General features: G+C 36.8%; 1 long non-coding RNA gene across 9 annotated transcripts in view; it reads right to left on the bottom strand.

Annotated features, from left to right (window-relative positions):
- Positions 1 to 12,877, bottom strand: part of LOC132021494 (uncharacterized) — a 219,177-nt gene that overhangs the window by 28,969 nt on the left and 177,331 nt on the right. For all 9 annotated transcript variants that reach the window (XR_009405360.1, XR_009405356.1, XR_009405358.1 and 6 more), the window contains one exon: positions 5,929 to 6,129. This is a non-coding gene — a long non-coding RNA (uncharacterized LOC132021494). The remainder of the gene's footprint in view (positions 1 to 5,928; positions 6,130 to 12,877) is intronic.

The following is a 12,877-nucleotide window of genomic DNA, read 5'->3' as shown; positions in this document are numbered from 1 at the left end:
CAGGATTAACTTCACAGTGCTTGATCAATGATTCTCAAATTAATGGATTCATCAGCACTGCCTATTGAGACACCCTCGTCATTTATATTGCACTTCTTCCAAATCGTAATTAGGCATGTTATCTGTGCAGTCTCTACTGGACTCTTAAAAAGAAATCTGCATCAGAAGGAAGTGTAGAGATTTTTATTACCTTGAAGACTTTGATCCATCAGTGACCTCTGTTCTGTTGCATCAGTGCTCCTACACCTTGATAGGTATCTTCTCCCATCCTGAAGTTGTCCCTATCCTAAATATTCCACTCTAAGATTATATTCTATATTGGGCCTTTTCTGTGCCCACAAAACTTTTGATTCTACTACTCCATGGAAATAATTCAGCAATCCTCTAACCACCAAACTTTCACCTTTCATAGAATCTGTACAATCTGGTATCACGGACAATGCATTCCTACCTGGACTTCTTCAGCAAGTGGCCCCTAAGACAGTGCCTTTCCAGGTCCTCTTCCTATCTTTCTGGTCAGAATTTGTCTCTCTTTGTGGCTTATTCAGCCTTCCTCTAACCTCTGCCCTTGATTCTCAACTCTTGTTCCCTCATTATTGCCAAATGTTAAAGAGGAAAGCAAAAGTATAAAAATAATGAATAAGAAATAAATCCCCAAATACCATTAATAAAAGCCTATATAAAAGAACCAAATTCTCCAGTAGAAAAGATTTTCATATGCCATGGAATATTATTCAGCCATAAAAAAGAAAAAAATCTTGCCATTTGTGACAACATGGATGGACTGTGAGGGCATCATGCTAAGCAAAATAAGTCAGAGAATGACAGATACAATGTGATCTTACTTATATCTGGAATCTAAAACAAAACTCACAGAATCAAAGAACAGATTGCTGATTGCCAGAGGTGGAAAAAGGAGGATGAGCAAAATAGGTGAAGATGGTCAAAGGTACAAACTTCCAAATATCAAATAAATAAGCCCTTGAGATGTAATATACAGTATGGTGACTATAGTTAACAATCTGTAGTGCATATTTGATAGTTATTAAGAAAATAGATCTTAAAAGTTCTTTACATGAAAAAAATGTGCAAACAATGTGTGGTGATGGATTTGACTAGACTTATCATGATGATCACTTTATAATATATATAAGTAGCAAATCACCTTGTATACCTAAAACTAATATAATGTTATAGGTCAATTATATTTCAATTACAAAACAAGATTTTCAATAAAGATAAAAATAGACTGGTTACAAACTCAAAGTTTGAACACACAAAGAAATTCACTTATACATATTTAAAGGAGGAACACCCAAAATACAAAGGCACAGTCAGGTTGAAAGTAAAGGGGGAAATAAGATACCTGGCCCTAGAACAAACAAATAAACAAAAACTTTAGGCACTGTATTAATAGCAGAGAAAAATGCAATTTAGGGCCAAAAAGTATTATGAAATACAGAAGGTCATATATTGAAAACATTAATAATTTAACAAGTTCACAAGAAGACAAAAATTTATAAATTTGTATATACCTAACAAAATAACTTCAAGATATAGTAAGCAAAACTCAATTGAGATGTAAAAATAAATTGATAATATCATAACCATAATGATATATTTTAATGACCTCCTCCTACTAATTGATAAATCAAGGACAAAAATATCAGTATGTGGTGTATCAAACTTTTCATATACACCAGTTAAGAATGCACATTCTTCTCAAGGCCCTATAGAAGATTTACAAAATTTGATCCTCTACTAGAAAATAAGACAAATTTCAACAAATATCAAAGAATATCTGTCATTCAGATCACAATCACTGAATTAATACAATATTAGCACTCAAAGATGAAAAAATAACTCCATATATTTAGAAATTTTTAAAAATACATCTAAATTTTACATAAATTATAATTCTTAAAATGGTAGTTTCAAAATACTTATAATTAAACAATAATAAAAATTCTACATATCAGAACTGGTGGGATGCAGCTAAAGCAATAGTCAGAAGAAAATGTATATTGTTTACTTCATATATTTTTTTAGAAAAAGAGTAAAAATCAATAACTAGCTACTCATCTCAAGAAATTAAAGAACACAACATCAAAAACTAATGATATACTACAAGTTGGCTAACTGAACATAATAAAAAAGAAAGAAAATTAGAAGAATAAGAAAAAGTACAAAGTATAAGAAATAAAATAAAAATAAAAGCAGAATTCAGTGATATATTTAAAAAACAAAAGAAAAGAGAATCAATAAAAGTAAAACCTGGTTTAAAAACAAACAAAAAGGCTAATTAGACAAACCACTAGCCAAAATGGTAAAGAAAACAAAGAGAAAAGGCAAATATATAACATTTAATGTGAAGAGAAAGGACACAGCTAGAGAAATAATGGAATTGGGTTTTTTTGTTTTTGTTTTCATTTGGTTTTCATTTTTTTATTTTTTAAGTAGGCTCCAAGCCCAGCATGGAGCCCATCATGGGGCTTAAACTCATGACCCTGAGATCAAGACCTGATCTGAGTGAAAATTGGATGTTCAACTGACTGAGGCACCCAGGCATCCCAGATAATCCCATGATTATCTTTTTTAATCAAAAAGAATACTACCAAAAAAAAGAATACTATGGCCAAATATGCAATTAAGTATGCAACCTAAAACAAAAAGGATAATAATAATATCTTAAAAACATATACTTTATCTGATCCATCTCAAACAAAAATAAAAATAAAAAACCTATATGGATATAAAACCTTTACAGAAGAGATATTTAATACATAATTAAAATCTACATACCTCACTCTCCAAAAATAAAACAAAACAAAAGTTAACTTGTTTAATCCTTTTGTACAGGGAGAACCGTATCTAGAACCACAGACTATTAGAGCTAGGTGAATCTGGGCCAACACTTTCTTGCAGATAAGAGAACTAAACTTCACAAAGATGAAAACAGTGAGTCACCCGCACTAATGGGGTCCTCTGAGTCAGGTACTATGTTAAATACATTGCATGCATTATTTCATTTCCTAACAACCCTATAAGTAAGCACTAACATTTTTATTTTGTATATGAGCAAACCACAGTTTATAAGGCTTTAAATATTTGCTCAAGGTCATATAGCTGACATTGAAACTTAAACCTAGATTCATCTGCCCCTTACCCTGTTCTCCTAGCCACAACAATGGGGATCAGGATGCACAGAGCAATGACATGGTTGATACTTAGTACCCATCCTTCTCAAGAATGCCTTTGCCCTACCACACTGTCTCTTCGAGGGTAAATTACTGAGATATACTAGGGATTATAATACTGACATACCTTGAAGATGTTGCTGTACACAAATGCTATATAAAACAATTTTGTTGGCAAAAGGAACTCTCCATTTGCAAAGCAGCCCTGAAGACAAAACAAGGCTAGTGAAGGATATGTTAATGCTATCTGATTGTTCCATGGAGAACCTAAAGTAAGATTATTAAGCTCCTAACTAGGAGTTTCTACTGCCTCTTATGCACTCTCCTGTGTTAAGCATAATAATGGCCCCCAAAGATGTCTACATCTTAATCCCCAGACTCTGTAACTACATTATGTTGCATGGCAAGGGAAAATTAAGGCTGCACATCTAATGAAGGTCAGTATTCAGGTGATCTTAAAATAAGGATATTTTCCCATATTATAAAAATGGGCCTGACGTAATCTCAAGAGTTCTTACAAATGGAAGAGGGAGGAAAAAGAGGGAGAACCAGAAATATAACAAGCAGAAGGCAAGTATGGCCTAATGTTACAGACTTTGAACATGGGGGAATGGGGCCTTGAGCCAGCAAGCCAGGGCAACCTCTAGAAGCTGAAAAAGGCACAGAAAAATATTCTCCCTAGGGATTCCAGAGAGAACACAGCCCAGCCAACCCTTTGATTCTAGTCCAGTGGGACTCGTGCAGGCCTTCTAACATACAGTACTGAAAGATAATAAATTTGTGTTATTTTAAACCTCTGAGTTTGTGATTTGTTACCAGACTAATAGGCATTTAACCACCTCTCCATAAAACAATACAGCGTCATGATCAGGGGCAGGGTCTATGGTGGTTCAGAGAGGCCTACAAAATGGTCATACAAGGAAGGCTCTATATAGCAGGGAAGTAGAAGCTTCATGTTTAGAAAACTGGCTCTTCTGATTGCTCAAATGTAAACATTCCAGAAGATGAATTAGAACATGCTTTGAGCAATACTAATAGATATTTTAAATGGTAATCTTCTTAAAAATATTCTAAGTGATCAAAAGAATGTTTCATGTAAAGCACTGAACAGTAATATATATCAACGAATGAATATAAGCTGTGTTTTCTTTTTATCACTAGCAACTATTTCTTGAGTATCTATAGTGTTTATATACATCCTCTGTAAACCTTTAAGCAACCATGCAAGTTGATATTATCTTCATCTTACACATGAGAAAATGAAAGTTTAGAAAGATTAAGAAAGTTTCCCAAGGCTACCCAGATCATAAATCAGTTTTGGGATTAATGCATAATTGCTTAACATGATAGTAGGAAAAAATAAAACTCATTTGAATGTATAAATTACAGCATGTTTAAGAAACCTCGGTCACAGGCATTCCAGATTTCAAATAATTCAAGCTATCAGATGGACATGTTTTCTGTATAATCGAAGAGAGATCACAGAGGTGAAACACAAAAAAGATAGAAAGAAAGAAAGAAAGGAAGGAAGGAAAAGGAGGGGAGGGGAGGGGGAGATCAGCCTTCTGGAATATTACTCACCCATGAAAAATGAGATCTTGGCATCTGCAACAACATAGACGGAGCTAAAGAGTTTAATGCTAAGTTAAATAAGTCAAATAACAAATAATAATTCCATATATGGAATTTAAGAAACAAATGAGGAAAAAAAAAAAAGACAAACCAAAAACGGACTTTTAACTATAGAGTCAAACTGGTTGATACCAGAGGGCAAATGAGGGGGAGGACAGGTGAAATAGGTGAAGAAGAGAAGTACACCTTCTCTGATGATCACTGAGTAATGTATATCACTATGCTATACACCTGAAACTAATATAACACTTAATTAAACTGGAATTTAAAAAAAAAAATCTGCCTTTTGGTCTCTGCTTTAACCCCTTCTCATTGCGAGGTCATGGACAAGTCTCTGCATCTCAATCTCCTTGTCTGCAAAAAGGAAATTAGAGAATTAAAAACTCACTGTGGTACAAGATAACGTAGGTATAGCAGGCACAAGATAAAGAGGTACTATCACTACAGCAGTACCCCCTTCTTTCTTTTTTTTTTTTTTTTTTAAGATTTTATTTATTATTTGACAGAGAGAAATGGAGAGCACAAGCAGGGGGAGAAGCAGGCACAGGGAGATGCAGGCTCCCCGCTGAGCAAGGAGCCCCACATGGGGCTCGATCCCAAGACCCTGGGATCATGACCTGAGCCGAATGCGGAGGCTTAACCCACTGAGCCACCCAGGTGCCCCAGTACCCCCTTATTTCCAGGAGATACATTCCAAGTCCGTCAGGGGATGCCTGAAACCAGGGATGGTACAGACCTACTCTACCAACATATTCCATGAAGTTTAATTCATAGATTAGGCAGGGTGACAGATGAACAACAGTAACTAGTAATAACATAAAACAATTCCAACAATATGCTGCAATTAAAGTTACGTGAATATGGTCTCTCTCAAAATATCTTATTGTACTGTACTCACCGTCTTCTGACCATGCGAAATGAGCAAACGCCTGACGGACGTGGATGACGTAGGCATTGCGACGTAGCCTGGTGTAGCGTTAGCCTACTATTAGCCTTCTGATGATTCGTCAGAAGGAGGATCAACTGCCTCCTGGGCGGCTGACCAGAGTAACAGAAAGTGCGAAAGCAAAACCACTAATAAGGGGGAAGCTCTGTTTACCTAATACAAAGTCTAGCGCCCTCTTCACTCCATTCCTCTTAACTGCATCCATTCTTCCCTCGTGCTGACACTTTCGGCCTTGATTCTCAGGATAGCAGATTCTTCTGCTTCTCCTTCCTCCACGGATTTCTCTTTTTACTTTGCATATGTCACATCTGTGATTATCAGTTTTCAACTGGTCGGAATTCCTACGTTACCTCTCTGGGGGGAAAAAATGAAGAAGAAATTTAAAATAGGTATTTGACATACATTGATAACTTTTGGTGCTAGGAATGAAAACATCTAGTCAATGTACATGATAGAAATTTCTGAAAACCAAATTTTTTTTTTAAAAGATTGAGTCTTATACCTTTCTGAGCCCTTGTTCTCTTTTTGTATTTCAACAGCTTGTATTTTTTGTATTTGTTCTCTTTTTGTATTTCAACACACACACATATATACATACAATCACACATATAGAATGATGCAAAGTCCTCTTTACTAAACCCTAACACCTCCAAAAAAGAGTGTTTTATATAGTTATGAATCACTGACTCAGTCAGGGTTCCTTTGCTGTGTTTTATTAATGTCTACTATCTACATATGATATAACAAAAATGGATTTTTTTCCTCATCAATAAAAATTCTCCAAGGTTTATAGCCCTAGAACAACAACCACCAAAACTCAAAACAGTCAGAGGAAGGTTTCCAGTCCCACCAACCAATTATCAATCCAACACCACACACCAGTCTTACAAACACACATTTTAACATGAACATGGAATATTAAAATAAAAATGTATATCTCTAGGTAAGATAATCATATTTTACATCACAGACTCTAATTTTAATTACAGCTGGCATATTTCTGCTGCTATGATTTAAATGATTAACTAAGTTGGACAAGGTCTCAGATCTTTAACTACACCCAACCTGTTTGTGATTTTTGGCACTCTACATTTTAGGTGTGTTATGAAGATGACAATGTGCCAGTCATCCAAGCTGTCAAACGCCTGCTAAAAATCTGTTCAGAGCCAAACTCATTTGCACTCTGATGAGCACATCCCAAGAAGTAATCACTTAAATACCCACAGTTTCAGGTGCCATGCATGGCTAGCAAAGCAAATTTTATAACAAGCCCAGAATGATCTTTCCCCAAGTGCTGAAATAATTCCATAGAATAAACCAAGGTAAAGCATTATGGGAGTTATTAGTACTATTAGTATAGTACTAGTATTAGTATAGCACTAGTATTATATCGTATCAAACATTCGCAGAATAAAGCATTGGGGTCGGACATGTATGCAGTTACAGAATTTAAGCATTCTTCTGAAACAACTCAAGTAACACATTTTGAAACACAATACTAAAAATATGTCCCCTATTTGGTGGAAAGAGCACTTTCGTTCACACACTCTGAGTGGGAGTTTAAAATGATATAGATTTCTGACAAATAATTCAAAGATATGCATCTTGATGCCTTACTTAATGTTTCTATACTTTGATCCAGTTATCCCAGAAGAAGGGTTCACCCAGGTAACGAGGGGGTGAGGGTAGTTGAAGAATCTTCTAGACAGGAGGAACCTCATGTGAAAAGTATGAAGTGACAGAAAGTCTAACTATCTTTTCCAGAACTGTTAAAATAGAAACTGTCTGGCGCTCAGGAGTTTAGTCTTCACAATTTTGGCTCTTCCAAACAACCAGGAAGGTGACAGGAGACAGTCTGTAATGTTGCTGAGGTCTGACCATATCTGAATGGCTGGGGCGCTTGAGAACACTGCCTTGCCAGTGACTTTGCCAATCATTGTCTAACATGTCGTATTCCTCATCAGGGATTTGCAGAGTTATTTATATTTTGGGGTACACTTCAGTGTATTTTTATGGGGGGAACATTATGTGCTATGTGGTATTTTGAAACTTTGGGGTCCATGGTGGTCTTTCAAAATGAAAAGGTCTTGACCCACTGGAAATGGCAGCAGCCACAGAAGTGTGTGAGAACATGATGAGAAAAACAGATAGGCAGACACCTACTTAGGAATAGTAAGGTACAGTCTGCTATGAAGCTGAAGCAGAGGGTGAGTTGCATAGGAACCTTCTGATGGTCAAAATTAAGAGAAGCTGCTGTGGAGAATGGGAGCAGATGGAGGCTTTCAACAAGAATTACCCAGCATTGCTGTGGGTCAGTCTGAGGTAAGAGCAGGTGGTGGCTCTTAATCCCAGGCACTGGACTATTTTTATAAATTCCCCAGCTAAGAGTTTTACATTTGTAAAGTATCACATAAAAAAGAAAACAACGTGAGATGGTATGTGGCCCACAAAGCCTCAAATATCTACTACATATATCTTTACAGAAAACATTTGCCAACCCCTGGGTTGCAAAACACACATACGCAGATTTGCTTCTCCGTGTCATCTTGAACGTCTACATTCAACACCCTGCAGTGCACAGGTTACAGGGACTGATTGATCCACATCCACCCTGCAGTGCACAGGTTCTAGGGATTGATTGATCCACATCTAACAGGACCTAAAGGGATTGAGGGAGACAAATATAATAACTGATGTGTAAGACTGTGAGGACTAGGCTGGTCAGAAAAAGAAGCATAGACAGAAAAGGGCTGACACATTTGTGGAAGAATAAATGGGTTGGAGCTCTGAAAAATTGGTGCAATGAAAGTAAGAGAGCAATGAGCTGAGAATCTCGGAGTATGAACTCAGAGTAGGGTATTTGGTCCAATATTTCAGGGATGAATCAGTTCCAAACTACGTCAAGGGGGATATGGCCTTGGGAATGAGCAGCAGAAATGGAATGCTGGGAGATTCCTGGAGTGGAAGAGCGGAAGGTGGTTTAGGTTCAAGCCCTGGATGAAAATTATCCATATGGTTATATATATGGGGATGAAATATTTATACTATAAATATAGTATAAGCCAGTGTGTTTTATTTTCTCTGTAAATCAACCACCATGGCTGAAGTCACTGCGCTCATTGTGAAGCCTGAACTGGGGAAGAAATATACACTCCGTCTCAGGAGGCTGTGGGAGCCAGCTCCAGCCTGCCACTGAGGCAGCAGTGAATGAAATCTCAAGAAAAAAGGATGTGATGTTTAAGAGCTTCAACCAAAGAGGGGAAAAAAGGATAAGAATATCGTTCTAGTTCTGGAATAAGGAAAATAAGAACTGGGGACTAAAGAAGAGGTCAGCATTCATGTTATATTCCAAATATTCGCCCTTATTCAGAAAGACTTTAAGTGATCTTATTTATAAGCCAAGGAGATTTTTTTTTTTTTTTTGGATACTGGATACACAGCAGTTCTTTATTTTCTTAGGAAGATGTGGAATTGATCAGTATTATCAGGGTTGTTTCTGAGCCTTGGAGCTGGTGCTTTAATTACTAAATCAAGTATTCTACTATGGCTCTGACCATTCCACCCCAAGAAAGGATGTACACATTTTGGAGCAACGGAAGAAAAGAGAAGAAATGTCTTTAATATTTTTTTTAGAGGAAATCTTTTCGGTCCCTGAAATAACAAAAGAAAGATATAATTGGATGACATAATCATCAATTATCTCTGTTCCAGTAAGGTTCCCATTTGAAGCAGGTAATAGGAAAACTTACCCACAAAAGGGAAAACTCTGTTTATATGCTCCCTTATCTTGGAGAAATTCAATGTACTTTGATGCTCAAAAACTAGGAAACACACACAACATACATACACACAACACAGTCTTTAGCATAGATTATCTTAGATAGAAAAGAAAAGACCTTTTAGATGAAACGTGTTTTTTTGTTGAGGAGAAGATAATCTCTATTTTGCAATACACACATCAGTACATGCTAAATTGTGTTGAAAATATCAGCAGTTTAAAACAAGTCTATTGCACATTTACATTGTATCTCAGTAACCTCAGAGGCAGGAAAAATGTAAGGACCCCATTCATTGGCCCTTAAAGCTTTTGAATGAAATTAACACAATCAGTCCATTTGTGTTTCACTGGCCACAGCAAGTTACTGGGCTACTCCTCAGTTCAAAGAGGTGGGGTGTTTTATTCTCCTACAGACCCTGAATATTTCTAAACAGTCATATAGACTACCATTTTTAGTATTTCAAAACTTCTGTCTTGCAGCTTTAAAAAAAATCAGTCAGTGAATTTTGGCCTCGTATCAGTATACATCAGTATACATCCTCATGGTTGAAAGGGCTTACAAAGTACATATGAAAGACCAAGAGTGGATATGAGTTTTAGGGGGAAGGAAATGACTGAGCCAGGGGCCAGTGTTGTTGATGAAGGTGGATATATGGACCAGTTAATGACAATGACTGGTAAGGGGGATGGCTAGCATCTGAAGAGAGTAAGCCTCAAAGGAGAGTGATTTTTTTTTTTTTTTACAATAAAGTTTAAGTGAGTAGGCTTAATAAATTAGAGATTGTTTCTACTTTCCTCCCTGTTGTTTCTCCCATAGTGAGGAGTGCTTGTGAAGGGAGCAGCACACTTGAGGGAGACCTGCTTTTATTTCAGTCACGGAGATGGCCAAGATCCATGGAGAGTTACAGACTAAGGGGAGAGCTTATTCACTATGCAGCAGGGGCTTCCTAGGCAGAAAGCACAGGGCAGACAAGAAGGGCAGTAACAGGTCAGGCAGCATGCAGAGCATAGGGAGAAAGGACTGGAACAAACAGATAACCAGAGAAGCTGCCATTTAGAAGAGAACTAAGCTCAAGTGAAAAGAGAGATTTGGGGCAATTAGCTGATCCCACCGGTCCCAGTGAAGCCTAGAACAAAGTGGTTCCTAGTCCTGCACAGGCTGAAATTGCAGTTGGTCTTATAAGCCTGGGGGAACAAGAAACTGCTAAGCCCGACACAGGCCTAGATTCCAAAAGTATCATATGTCACATGATATTCTTCTACCTATCCTGTAGAGGCTTCCGCCTGGCCCTCGCTCAAACAGCTGGGTAAAGCAAAGAAAACCCCTCAGCTAGGAAGGTTCTGGTACTTCATTTTTCTTTGCCCTTTCATTCTAATTCAAGAATATATAGAGTTCATGTCTGCAAAAGAATCTTCTGCCAGCTTTGGAAAAGCTTCAGAGAAAAAGAGAATGTAAGGAGAGAATTGCACAAAAAAGAAAAATTTACTTTGAAAAAGGAAAGGAATGTCATGGTTATGGAGCAAGGTAGAAGAATAGGAATAAAAGTGAGAAACAAAAGTGCAAAAAATGATGCATTCGTAAGTTTGGTCAAAGCATTAAATAGGAGAGGTGGAAAATTTTAAAATTGTGATACACTAAAAATAGTTACAGGAACTTCAAGAAAAGGAACACTGATTCCTGTTGAAGATAAAACTGAAAATTGGTATCAAAAACTACTTTATTTCTCTCTTTTAAAAATCTATGGAGAATTGGGGCGCCTGGGTGGCTCAGTGGGTTAAAGCCTCTGCCTTCAGCTCGGGTTGTGGTCCTGGGGTCCTGGGATCGAGCCCCGCATTGGGCTTTCTGCTCTGCAGGGAGCCTGCTTCCTCCTCTTTCTGCCTGCCTCTCTGCTACTTGTGATCTCTGTCTGTCAAATAAATAAATAAAATCTTTAAAAAAAAAATCTATGGAGAATTAAGGATATTGTTCTGTGGATTATTCCTTTTTTTTTTTTTTTTTTTTTTTCTTTAGGAACTAGTTTTTGGTTTTGTTTTTTAAAGAGAGACAGATTGCACACAATTGGAGGAAGGGACAGAAGGAAAGAGAGCAATGTCAAGCAGACTCCATGCCCAGCACAGAGCCCCACACAGGACTGGATCTCATGACCCTGAGATCACGACTGGAACTGAAACCCAGAGCCAGAAGCTCAACCAACTGAGTAATTCAGGGGCCCCTAAGAACTAGTTTTTAACTATGATTTCTTTTGAACAAAACATCTCCCTCCCAATTGCATTGGCTGGTGAAACACAACTAGACATTTCCTTCAGCACCTTGATGAATGACACCACTTGAATAACTCCAATGCACTCAACCCCATAAACCAACAACTCAATCAGACACCCCTTCATACCACTCCTCACCAGAATCACTCACACTTCTCAGAAGAAAGAAATTATTTTTGTATTATAGGAAACTAAACTCGTGCTTGATCTCTAGCTGCTTAATTAGTCAATAGAATTTCTAGCATTTAATTATAGCAATATAAAATTAAGTAGCTTCCAAATAATAATTCTTTATAAATAGCATCTATGGGTCAACAAAATCTTCCTAGTTGATTAAAACTCAACTAAATTAAAACCAAAATCTAGGGTTTTTAGAAGGTCTGGTTTAATTTTCCTTCACTGCATGAAATAGAGAATTAAATGAATTCCTGGGGAGCCTGGGTGGCTCAGTCATTAAGCATCTGCCTTTGGCTCAGGTCATGATCCCAGGGTCCTGGAATCGAGCCCCACACTGGGCTGCCTATTCAGAGAAGCCTGCTTCTCCCTCTCCCACTCCCCCTGCTTGTGTTCCCTCCCTTGCTGTGTCTCTCTCTGTCAAATAAACAAAATCTTTTTGAAAAAATAAAGGAATTCCTAAGCTATACAAAGAAGAAAATTGATGGAGAAAAAATGAAAATGTTTGTATGAAAATAAATTAAACTACATTCATAATAATTAAGATATTTTTCTTCTGATAAAAAAGTGAAAAAAAAAACAAAAATACACAATGCTTGCTAAGATGTAGCAAAATAGGTATTTTTATGCATGGCTAGATTTTTCTAATTCTTTTAGAAAGAAATTTTGTAACATAGCAAATATAAATATGAAATACTTATAAACTTTAACTCAATAATCATACTTCAGGAAATTTATCACCAAAGTCTTATACAGAAGATAATTTTACAAACATTATTTATGATAGCGGAAATTTGAAGGTTTAGGAAGACCTAAATGTTTCCAAATAGGAAAACTTAATTATGTTATAATTAGCCACCATGCAAAAGATTTCAATTATTAAGAAGT

This window comes from Mustela nigripes, chromosome 7 (genome assembly GCF_022355385.1).
Source record: "Mustela nigripes isolate SB6536 chromosome 7, MUSNIG.SB6536, whole genome shotgun sequence".
Classification (NCBI taxonomy): domain Eukaryota; kingdom Metazoa; phylum Chordata; class Mammalia; order Carnivora; family Mustelidae; genus Mustela; species Mustela nigripes.
The sequence above is the reverse complement of the archived record's forward strand: the minus strand, read 5'-3'. Positions and strand labels throughout refer to the sequence as shown.